This window comes from Schistocerca gregaria, chromosome 3, assembly GCF_023897955.1.
Source record: "Schistocerca gregaria isolate iqSchGreg1 chromosome 3, iqSchGreg1.2, whole genome shotgun sequence".
Taxonomy (NCBI): Eukaryota; Metazoa; Arthropoda; class Insecta; order Orthoptera; family Acrididae; genus Schistocerca; species Schistocerca gregaria.
This window is the reverse complement of record NC_064922.1, coordinates 130331132-130344734: the sequence shown is the minus strand read 5'-3', so window position 1 is coordinate 130344734 and position 13603 is coordinate 130331132.

Here is a 13603-nt window from a genome sequence, read left to right as displayed (position 1 = left end):
AATTCTTTGAGGGCAGAGAACAGAGTGCCATTGCAGAGAGCTGTGTATTCATTTATTATTTGTTTGCCTTCTACTATGGCTTTTTGTATCTGGTAATTTTCTTCGATTATCAGTTTTTGTGAGGGGCTGTTGCTGCATTTGAGAATTTTCAAATCTGTGTTGATGTTTGTTGGGCTATGTTTCTTGTCCATGAGGTGTTCAGCAAATGTGGAATGACAGCTGTTACTTTTTAATACTCTTTTGTGTTCTGTATATCTGGTATTAAAGTTTCTGGTTGTCTGTCCTATATGTAAATGTAAACAGTATGTCACCTGCAGCTCGTCATGCCAAACATAAAGCTGAAATTGAGTGGCTGAAGCAAGAAATTAGAAACCTACATACAAAAAAGCAAGAACTCAATGTTAAACTATTCAAAATTCACCTGGAACTAGGAAACCACATTAAAGTCTCTGAAATATTCAACGATATCATGAATACAGTCAAACAAAACACAGAAACACAAATAAAATCAAAATGGAATAAACAACAACAAAAACTAACACTCTTTTAAAACAAAACAAAGCTTTTGCACAATAGAAAGCAAGCAAACCAAACATTCCAAAAACGTCTGGTAAACCTTACTGACATACCACTAACCATCCAGAAATAAGTTTTCTAGAAAAAAGCCCAAAACACAATGTCAACACACACATCACACACAAGACAGTGGAGAATCTTATCACAGAAAGTGAGTACATCATAAAACAACAAGAAAGAAACATTAACCAAAACTTCAATGCAGGTCTGACAAGAGAATTAATCACAGAAGAAATAAGATACATAATAAAAGAAAACAAAAACAACATATTGACAGGAACAAAAACTGAAGAAGAAAAAACCTCTGGAAAAATAAAGGACAAACTTAAAAACAATGAGGCACTCATCACAAGATCAGACAAGGGCAGCACCATGATAATAATAAAACAAGATGAATACAAACAAAAAACCATAAAATTCCTGGAAGACAACAACATAACAAAGCTAACCAGTGACCCAACACAAAGATACCAGAGAAACACAATAACACTCCTAAAAAATATCTCACACATATTCACAAATCAGAAAGCAAAATGGTTAAAACAAAACAACCCCCAAGCACCCACACTGAACAGCCTACTAAAGCTCCACAAGGATGGCATTCCTGTACGCCCTGTAGTCAATTTCAGAAGTGCACCCGCATACCACTTAGCCAGAGAAATTCACACATACATACAGAAACATTACATATACACAAATAACAGAAGCATACGCAACACCGAAGAGCTGGTACAGCAAATCAAAGACATCAACATACCCACAACAGCCACACTCACATCATTTGACATCACATCCATGTACACCAATATCCCCACCACTGAAACCATGAACATCATCAGACAACAATTAGAAGAACAAGCCAAAATTCCCAAACCCCACATAAAAGAAATAGCTAGCATCCTAAAACTTATCACACAACAAAACTACTTCTCCTCTGACAATCAGTTTTACTCACAAGAAGATGGGCTTCCAATGGGGTCACCAGTCAGTGGAGTCCCAGCCAACATCTTTCTCAATCACACTGAAAATAAAATATTCGAAACAATAGTTGGACCCAAACAATACCGGATAATATATTGGTACCGTTATGTAGATGACATCATATGCCTTGTAGATGAAACACCAAGTCGCATCCAACAACTCCACAGTGATATAAACAAAGTACACCCAAAAATAAAATTCACCATAGAAACAGAACACGACAAAAGGCTAAACTTCCTTGACCTCACAATATACAGACACAACAACCAACACCAATTCTCCATATTCAGGAAAGCGACCACCACTAACACAACCATTCACAAAGACTCTAATCATCCGATTACACACAAACTAGCCAGCTTCCAATATATGCTACACAGACTAAACAAAACCCCACTCACTGATAACAACTACAAGAATGAATTGCAGACAATCAGACAAATAGCAGTGGAGAATGGATATGACACAAACACTATAGATAAACTAAACCACAAAATTAAAGCAAAATTAAAAAGGACACCCAACACACAAAATCAAAAACAAAAGCCTCAACGTACAAACACACAGAACCCACCAATGAACACACATGAACAGGAAACACCCACAATGAGAAACAGATGGTTCACTCTCACCTATAACAACAAAACAGTACACAGAATAGGCAACATACTCAAAAAACAAGGGATAAAAATAGCCTACTGGACAGACAACTCAACACAGAAAAAACTAAGGACAACCAACACAAGCACAGACAAACACAACACATCTGGTATTTACCAATTAACATGCCAGGATTGCAAAGCAGTTTATATAGGACAGACAACCAGAAACTTTAATACCAGATATACAGAACACAAAAGAGCATTAAAAAGTAACAGCTGTCATTCCACATTTGCTGAACACCTCATGGACAAGAAACATAGCCCAACAAACATCAACACGGATTTGAAAATTCTCAAATGCAGCAACAGCCCCTCACAAAAATGATAATCGAAGAAAATTACCAGATACAAAAAGCCATAGTAGAAGGCAAACAAATAATAAATGAATACACAGTTCTCTGCAATGGCACTCTGTTCTCTGCCCTCAAAGAATTAACAGACAAAACCAACCTATAGAGATCTTAAACCCCCTCCCCCACGCACCAGAAAAAAAAAGATCCTGAAACCTAAAATCTCTCTCTCCCTCCCTTTCTCTCTCCCTCTCTTTCTCTCTCTGTCTCCCCCTTTTACACACACACACACACACACACACACACACACACACAAATATCTCGGTCACCTCTGAAAGGTTCAAAACAGCCGCCAGGAACACCTTCAACTGTTCCACTGTCAGCCATCTTGTTTTTACACCTCCAGCTGTTCCACTGCCAGCCATGTTTTGTATTTATAGCTGATAAACAGTGAAACAGTGTGTGACAGTGACAGTGGCAGTGGCAACTCAATATTCAGTGTTTGACAGTGATGAAGACGAAAAAAAAAAGAGTAAGTGAAACACCATGTAAATAGACACACACACACACACACACACACACACACACACACACACACACACACACACACTCATACATAGAATTAAGTAATTTCAGCCATAATAATAACATAGTTCTTCAAATCGTAATTTTGGCTTAAACAATTTATCTACTTTAAGGTATAAGTGGTTGCAGATGACAGACTGTCGGTCATTGTAGAAACACAAGACGTCAGAAAAACCACACCATGTGGTAAAAAGATGGAAAATAAAAGCCCACCGAGGATGCTGCAACTGCAGTGAAACATGTTTGGGTTATAAAACAAAACTGTGTTTTGCTAAAGGCGGACCCTATCCAAAAATATATATAACCTAAGGACATCACACAACACCCAGTCATCACGTGGCAGAGAAAATCCCTGACCCCGCCGGGAATCGAACCTGGGAACCCGGGCACAGGAAGCGAGAACGCTACCGCACGACCACGAGCTGCGGACTGTTTGTTGAAGGATGCACAAATGACATCAGATAATCCTGGAGGTTTTCGGAATTATTTTTGACGAATACTTAAGTGGTCACTTCAATGAAAGCAGCATCAAGAGGTGTGTATCTCGTGGAAATACTAGAGCGAACAGCAGTGTGCGATGCCGAAAAGGAATGTCTCTCTTCACGTTGACTAAAATGGTTGATGAGGCAACGAGCTGTAGTCGTATGACACCGTTAGAAACGTGAGAGCCACAGCCCTACACGTGATCATAGAGGAATATTGAGCTGAGTAAACGTTATACGGGATGGCTTTCTTACACTCGCTACAAACACTAGGGATTGATCGTCGAGAGGATACGGAACAAAAAAATGTCTAATGAACTTATGTCTGCAAATGCATGGCTTCCATGCTACAGACAATTTATTCAGTCATACATTGTTACAGAGAGTGCGATAAAATATGCACTGTACCATGTGACCAGAATTACAATATGTGTTGAAAATAGTTTCTACGTGCCTCAACGCATATGTTTATGCGCCGTAGCGTGTTCTGTCTCACACGTTCACACTGGCCAGGCTGCATCCGAACAGTGTTACAGGCAGCATGAATACGTTGCTCCGGTGTCTCCCCATCTGGAATAAATGATACTTTTGAGATGGCCCCAGAACCAAACATCGCACACGTTCAGAGCTGGTGAACTAGCAGACTATTCACCTGGGCCCCCTCGTCCGTTCCATCGACCAGGGAAGACACGATTTAGGTGAGTCTGGACGTTAACGGTGAGTTCGACTGCAGCACTATCATGTAGTAACCATATAAGCCTTCGAATCATCAGTAGAATTTCTTTCAGCAGGGGAAGCAAAGTCACCTGAAAGAAACGATGATAGTTGCGGCCTGTTAGGAGTTGTGGAAGAAAGACCGGTCCCAAAATTCGGTCGGCAATTATTCCGATCCACATATTCCGGCTGCACCGATGCTGATGATTCGCTGACGCCATAGCGTGTGGGTTTTGCATACTATCCAACCACTTCACGTAAAGGATGTAAAGGATGGATGACACAAATCTCGGAATAGTGGTTGGCTGGTGAGGGAAACAGCGACAAAACTGCTTCCAGTTTGGATAGTCTGTTACTAGTACACTCTCCACATGCTGTAAGTAATAATGTCACCAACAAGTGTCATGGAGAATGTTCCTCTTGGTCCTCTGTCTTACACTGTTCTGGTGGGCCAACTGCCTGGTACTACACGGCGGTCGCCTTCCACGGTGTTAGTCACATTTTACGAACATTTCATGTCTGTCATTCATGATTTCCTGCTTCCTGAAACAACCCCGTCTCAGACGAGCGGTGGAACACTGCCGTAGGCCCTGAATGCTATTGTTCTTGCCGTTGGGGATATGTCTCCTGATACAACCTTGCTGCCTGCTGCCCATTGCCATTTGCCTTTCAGTAAGTAAACACCATGTCGACAAGCTTTCGATACGAATACGGAATCACTGTGTACAACGCTGTATCACATCTACTACAAGGTGAGTCAGCAAGTAAAATGAATAAGACACAACATTACCACTTACTATGGCAGGAGAGGGCACTAGGGTATGACGTATTAGGAACAGTACCGTCGTCAAGAAGGAAGCCTTGCGTACTGTATGTAACTGTGGCTGTATGATACGGTGTGTATTACACCACAGTCTCTGTAACAAAATATGATTGAATAAATAGTCTCTAGTGTGGAAACCACACATTTCCAGACATAAGTACATTAGACCTCTTATGTTACGTATCCTCTCATTGATTAATCCCTAGAATTTGTACATGATGGAAAAAACCACCCTGTATAAGACAGTATGAAGTTACTGTGCCGTCTCAAGGGCATATATGTCATAGTCTGTATACAGGATAAGGAATGAGTCTGAGATATTTTGAAACCATCCTAACCGATAACTTTTAAGGCTCAACTAGTATAGCCATGTGTTATGCCAGAAATTACGTCGTTCAAGTTGTTACTACGTGCTGTATCGAATGTCACAGTCGATTTCCCCCTCCCCCCCCCCCCCCCCCCCACCACAGATTCTTTTCGAGTCTAGTGTCGCACCGATGTGGGAAAGGGTGGATGGCGCGGAGAAAGTGTGGACGAGTGCACCGCCTTGGCCGTGCTGGGAACAGGCATACACTGCGGTAATTAGCTGGAGCAACCTGAACTAGCACCTTGTGAGGTTAGCACCGTCGCCTTTGTGGGAGCAACAAGTTTGTTTGTGGTGTTGCATCAGCTCAGATCAGACGACATGATCGAAACGTCAGTAACGACGAGCTGTGCCAAAACCTACGGAGCTGGTGAGTTGGAGTGACATGAAGAAGACTGGTGTGCTCGATGGTTACTAGACTAGACGGTGATCGGCATTTGAGGGGCTGAGAGTGCAGTTACCGTCTTGTCTGTCTGGGCGTACTGCAGTTCCAGTGTAAGTGAAGGTATGGCTCTCCCCGAGTGTATTTGCTGCTAGTTGTCTTTCAGGCAGTGCACCCCATTATGAGTGAATTGTGCACTCAGTGTAGCCACTTGTAATGAACTTCCAGTATGGACGTCTGTGGCTGCTGCGCAACTAGCTGCTTGGACATGTGGGACATGCAACGCTGTGTCCTGCGAGGCAGAGCAGACAAAATTGTGTTATCATATGCTGTTAGACAGATTAAGTGACCTACACATAAACTGTTACCATTGTGAGTGTAATCAGTTGGATACTCCAGTGTTTGTAATAGTTTTTGCGTCATTGACTCTGTGAGACTTCGACCATGGTTCACTCCTCTTCATTAAGATAATGTTTCTTATTGTCTTAGATGAATGAGCTGTCACATCGCCGTATATTGTTGTATAAGAACTCATTTAGACTATAGCGATCTGGACTATAGAATGCTGCTATGTGTCAGGATGGGTGACAGAAATGGTGTGGCAGAGAGGTGATATACGCTGGGGTGCACAATGAAACAGTGGTTGTATTAACAACTATTTACCTGCAGCAGCAATGTATGGCGCAACGGCCATTCTCTATTTCGCCCAGTGTTCGTATTATACGATCTGATTAAGGAATGACCTGATACCCTCATGCCTCGTGATGCCAATTGAGGAGCTACTCGACCGAATAGTAGCGGCTCCGATCAAAGAAAACCATCGTAACGACCCTCCTACCCGCATCCTCAACTGAGGATGACACCGCGGTCGGGAGGTCCCGATGGGGCACTTCTGGCCTGAAGACGGAGTGCTGATACCGTCATGCAGGCAGTGAAGTTCATTACCCTGCGTCTTGGGTGGCTGATACTGCAGTGCTGCGTGGCCAACAGGAAGGTGAAGAAATGGGCACAGTCCACTCAGGGCCTCAGGACTTTGGACCACTCTACACCCACACACTTGCTCATGGTACCCAAGTCTTGTATTTCAGTGCGATAGCAGCCTCTATATGTTACAGGCCAAGCAGAAATGGCCAGGGTCACCTACTGGAGGTCATTCAGAATGGTGGTCGTTTATGTTTAAGTGGCTAGGAGACTGCGAGGGTACACCTCACGCAAACGGATTGTAGACAGCTTGCAGTCTGTTATCGGAGGTCCCTCAGAGGGCACAAGTTGGCCACACACCACGTTCTGGCACCGGTTAACTTGCCGAGTCCAGTGCCTCAGGCCAGATCTTGATAAGCTGATCAGCAGACCGGCAACCAGCAGACTGTCATCACCAAAGTGTTAGCCACTGTTTCCCTGAAATTCAGCAGATCGATCATTCTCTCTGGTTCAAGGTACTGACAGGCAACAGAATACACTTATTATTACAGTTCTGACGCAGTCTTATTTGGGAGGACGAGTGGGTTTGTTGCACATTACTGATCCCATCTGACTGGTTACCAGCTTCCGCACTGAGCAGAGGTTGTTAGAAATGGTTCAAATGGGACCTAACATCTGATGTCATTAGTCCCCTAGAACTTAGAACTACTTAAACCTAACTAACCTAAGGACATCACACACTTACATGCCCGAGGCAGGATTTGAACTTGAGATCGCAGCGGTCGTGCGGTTTAAGACTGAAGCGCCTAGAAGCGCTCGGCCACAACGGCAAGAACAGGTTGTTAGATGCACTCTTGTTCACAACATTTGAGTTGTCGGATGCACGGAAGCACTCTGAGTTACAAGATGTTACTGGACTCTTAGTCACACTGTACTGAGGTGCTACCTGTTCTATCAACTTTGTCTGTCGTAGGTGTCGCAAATCCGTCGCGCCAGAGTGTTTAATGTAATGTAGGAAGTGCTACCCAGTGGCCTACTTCATTAGCACATTGGGCCGAGATGGCCTCTAATGCCAGTCAATGGTCCGAAAAAGACTTTTAAAGAAATTAAAATTCAACATCGAAATTTTTCAGGGCGCAGGAAGACATCAGCGTGGGTACTCGGTAGCACTGTGGGTAAGTGGTCTCTTAGACGTCAGGTGATGGTAGCAATAGTAGATCATGGTGTAGTTAGAGGCTACGTAACTAACCGTAAATAAGTTTACGTTTTCCATGGCGTTGTTATTATTCCTGGTTGTGTCAGAGTGTCAGACATCGTAAATTCTTACTTTGTTATCCAGTTACTCCTTGTAGGGCAAAACTAAATTTATTATGTACTTGACTCTCTTCTATCATTATTATAAGGACTTATATGAAACGAAAGAGGCTGGAGCTGTAAACTTGTCAAGTGCCACAAATGTTATCTGACAATGCAATGGTGACGGGAAGATGTTTCAACTTTCCGTATATAAATTTAGAGACACAGACGTTTACAATAGGGTATGTATAAGTGATGGTTCCCAATGTTGTATTCGCTAAAGAGTGCTCATGCCTAAAAAGTCGATTAAATAAGCTCTACCAATGAAAATTTGCAACTGGGAACAAGACGTGAGTTAGTTCTCCAAGTTGTGATAATACTGACTTAATGAGGACTTCTATCTGGAATCTGATCATAGAAAAATGTAGAACAATGAAATATATGCAAATTGAACAAGTATTGATCTAGAACGTTAATTCCTATCCGTTAATCTAAATTCCTGAGATCAGCAAAACATCTTTAACTTGAATCGAGATTTCACCGCCGTGTATATTCGGTGGTGACACTAAATGCTGGATACTGACTAGCATCGAAGTCAGGAAAGCGTCCATCCAGACTGTCAGTAATACACTACTGGCCATTAAAATTGCTACACCATGAAGAAATGCAGATGATAAACGGGTATTCATTGCACAATTATATTATACTAGAACTGACATGTGATTCCATTCTCACGCAATTTTGGTGCATAGATGCTGAGAAATCAGTACCCAGAACAACCACCTCTGGCCGTAATAAAGTCCTTGACACGCCTGGGCATTGAGTCATACAGTGCTTGGATGGCGCGTACAGGTAAAGCTGCCCATGCAGCTTCAACACGATACCACAGTTCATCAAGAGTAGTGACTGGCGTATTGTGACGAGCCAGTTGCTCGGCGACCATTGATCAGACGTTTTCAATTGGTGAGCGATCTGGAGAATGTGCTGGCCAGGGCAGCAGCCGAACATCTTCTGTATCCAGAAAGGGATCGACAAGACCTGCAACATGCGGTAGTGCATTATCCTGCTGAAATGTAGCGTTTCCCAGGGACCGAATGAAGTGTAGAGCAACCGGACGTAACACATCTGACATGTAACGTCCACTGTTCAAAGTGCCGTAAATGTGAACAAGAGGTGAGCAAGACGTGTAACCAATGGCACCCCATATTATCACGCCGGGTGATACGCCAGTAAGGCGATGACGGATACACGCCTCCAATATACGTTCACGGCGATGTCATCAAACACGGATGCGACCATCATGATACTAAAAACAGAACCTGGATTCATCCGAAAAAATGACGTTTTCCCATTCGTGCACCCAGGATCGTCGTTGACTACACCATCGCAGGTGCTCCTGTCTGTGATGCAGCGTCAAGGGTAGCCGCAGCCACAGTCTCCGAGCTGATAGTCCATGCTGTTGCAAACTTCGTGCAGATGGTTGTTGTCTTGCAAACGTCCCCATCTGTTGACTTAGGGATCGGGAGGTGGCTGCACGATCCTCTACAGTCATGCGGATGAGATGCCTGTCATCTCGACTGCTAGTGATACGAGGTCGTTGGAATCCAGCACGGCGTTCGGTATTACCCTCCTGAACCCACCGATACCATATTCTTCTAACAGTCGTTGGATGTCGACCAAAGCGAGCAGCCATGTCGCGATAGGATAAACCGTAATCGCGATAGGCTACAATCCGACCTTTTTCACAGTCGCAAACGTCATGGAACGCATTTTTCCTCCTTACACGAGGCATCACAACAGCGTTTCACCGGGCAACGCCGGTCAACTGCTGTTTGTGTATGAGAAATAGCTTGGAAACTTCCCTCATGTCAGCACGTTGTAGGTGTCGTCACTGGCGTCAACCTTGTTTGAATGCTGTGAAAAGCTAATCATTTGCCTATCGCAGCATCTTCTTCTTGTCGGTTAAATTTGTAGCACGTCATCTTCGTGGTGTAGCAATTTTAAAGGCCAGTAGTGTAGTAAAGAGCTCCGTTATCAAACCAAAGAAACGCAAAAAATTTTATGTTGATGAGACCCTACCCGCAGAGCTGTGGTGCGTATGTCACCGAATTCAGCGCTGGGGAGGGCGATTCTGCATTGCGGATTTGCCTATTACTGATGGCCGTCGGCCAAGCGAAGTGCGTTGCGTAGCTGCAAATTCTGACTACACAGAGGACGTCAAACGGCGCCCGCAAACTCCTAGGGTCGACAACTACTTCAGTATAGTGCCAGAAATTAATTAAGAGTTCTGCTTTCTCATAAGCCAGGAGCAGACACATGACCCAAGTAAGCGGTCGTAATGAAGGACTTCGTAATGCCTTAGTCTCTACAAATAGGCATACACTGTTTTCTCTGCTGACGGAGAACAGCTGATGTCGTTCGTACTGGCTAAATCAGCACTTTGTCACGTGTGACTGTTAACTGGGAAGTTGCCAGCAATGTCTAGCAAGGCTACCCAGCGATGTGTGCCCTATCCACCCTTGTCAGAGTCCTCACGCCGCAGTGTCCAGTTTAAAGTAAAACTCGCATCGTTAGCGTGCGCTATCCGAGCAGACAATCACCGCGCCCGTTACAAACGAAATATCTTAGGTACTATGAGTCATGAAACTGTCAGCCAATCGCCTTCAGCTCATTGTTTGGTAGAAAGGTGTAGAACAAATTGAGCAACATCCTCTGACGACAAGTTAGCCAGTCACATTCGTTTCACTGCCTTGTGGTGGGAATATGACTTGGTTCTGGTGTGAGAATTTTTGCAACCATTAGATCGCATCTGCGGCAGGTATTTCTCACGCACACCTCAGTGCTATGAAGGTTGGTGGCGGCGCTTTTAAGCTGCTCTTTCAGAGCGATGAAAACTGCCCTGTCTCGAGCCCTCTCCCCATGTCGCTTTAGAAGACCGAGTACGTCCCCCATCTCCCAGCTGCCAGAGCCAGCTCGAAGTTATCCTCAGAGCATGCAACTCTAAAGAAATGTTATTACTCTCCTGGAAATTGAAATAAGAACACCGTGAATTCATTGTCCCAGGAAGGGGAATCTTTATTGACACATTCCTGGGCTCAGATACATCACATGATCACACTGACAGAACCACAGGCACATAGACACAGACAACAGAGCATGCACAATGTCGGCACTAGTACAGTGTATATCCACCTTTTGCAGCAATGCAGGCTGCTATTCTCCCATGGAGACGATCGTTGAGATGCTGGATGTAGTCCTGTGGAACGGCTTGCCATGCCATTTCCACCTGGCGCCTCAGTTGGACCAGCGTTCGTGCTGGACGTGCAGACCGCGTGAGACGACGCTTCATCCAGTCCCAAACATGCTCAATGGGGGACAGATCCGGAGATCTTGCTGGCCAGGGTAGTTGACTTACACCTTCCAGAGCACGTTGGGTGGCACGGGATACATGCGGACGTGCATTGTCCTGTTGGAACAGCAAGTTCGCTTGCCGGTCTAGGAATGGTAGAACGATGGGTTCGATGACGGTTTGGATGTACCGTGCACTATTCAGTGTCCCCTCGACGATCACCAGAGGTGTACGGCCAGTGTAGGAGGTCGCTCCCCACACCATGATGCCGGGTGTTGGCCGTGTGTGCCTCGGTCGTATGCAGTCCTGATTGTGGCGCTCACCTGCACGGCGCCAAACAGGCATACGACCATCATTGGCACCAAGGCAGAAGCGACTCTCATCGCTGAAGACGACACGTCTCCATTCGTCCCTCCATTCACGCCTGTCGCGACACCACTGGAGGCGGGCTGCACGATGTTGGGGCGTGAGCGGAAGACGGCCTAACGGTGTGCGGGACCGTAGCCCAGCTTCATGGAGACGGTTGCGAATGGTCCTCGCCGATACCCCAGGAGCAACAGTGTCGCTAATTTGCTGGGAAGTGGCGGTGCGGTCCCCTACGGCACTGCGTAGGATCCTACGGTCTTGGCGTGCATCCGTGCGTCGCTGCGGTCCGGTCCCTGGTCGACGGGCACGTGCACCTTCCGCCGACCACTGGCGACAACATCGATGTACTGTGGAGACCTCACTCCCCACGTGTTGAGAAATTCGGCGGTACGTCCACCCGGCCTCCCGAATGCCCACTATACGCCCTCGCTCAAAGTCCGTCAACTGCACGTCCGGTTTACGTCCACGCTGTCGCGGCATGCTACCAGTGTTAAAGACTACGATGGAGCTACGTATGCCACGGCAAACTGGCTGACACTGACGGCGGCGGTGCACAAATGCTGCGCAGCTAGCGCCATTCGACGGCCAACACCGCGGTTCCTGGTGTGTCCGCTGTGCCGTGCGTGTGATCATTGCTTGTACAGCCCTCTCGCAGTGTCCGGAGCAAGTATGGTGGGTCTGACACACCGGTGTCAATGTGTTCTTTTTTCCATTTCCAGGAGTGTATGATACCACACAGTGTCAAGCAATTCATAATTGATAATAAATGCAATCCCACAAGAAATAAACATGACACTTGAATAGTAAAAATTATTCACCAATGGTGGCAAATCTTGTCACCTTATAGTGGGAGAGGACTTCAAACAGTAAGTTACTCATAATTACAGCAGACCAAGTACCTTTCATTATATGGTCCCCTACACGTAACAGTGACACTGGTACAAGACATTACTTTCCAACCGAGCGAGGTGGCGCAGTGGCTAGCACATTGGACTCGCATTCGGAAGGACGACGGTTGAATCCTGCGTCCGGCCATCCTGTTTTAGGTTTTCCGTGATTTCCCTAAATTGCTCCAGGCAAATGGTTCCTTTGAAAGGGTACGGCCGACTTCCTTCCCCTTCCTTCCCTAATGAGACCGATGACCTCGCTGTCTGGTCTCCTCTACCCATAAACTACCCAACAACTACTTTCCAATATAGCCATAAAGTCTCGGTCGACGATAGTGGGGAAGTTGTATCAATCTTTCAACTCCTCGACGATAGAGGATGGACTACTCGCTCACGAAGCCACTCGAAAGACGATGTGAGAGCGTCCTGATCACTGGATGATCTCTTTCCTTCCGGGAGTTCTTCTAGCTTACAGAGATGGAAATCACACGGTGCAGGAATTTTAGTGTAAAATGGACCTTTACGAACCTCCAACAGATAACTTCGAAGCAATACTTCTGCTGTGTGTGGCTCGTTAAGTATTGCATTGTCGTGCAATATAACAATGCCTGTGCTTGATTTTTAACGCTTTTTATCCCTTATGTCGTTACTGTGTAATGTCGGTGATGCTTATCACAAATCGATATTGCTTGTTACGCCGTTTGCCAAAAATGCGTACAAAATTCCTTCACAGCCGAAGGAAACGGTGGGCATGGCCCTTCCTGGTGATGGCGCAATTTGTGATTCCTTGCACAGAGCCGAGGATGTATGTCTCCAACCCATTGACGTCCCTTTCTGCAGGTGTCAAATGATGCACACATGGATTCAGCTTAGGAAGTCATTTCCTCCCACCAATTAACTCTGAATGGAATCGAGAGACCTGATG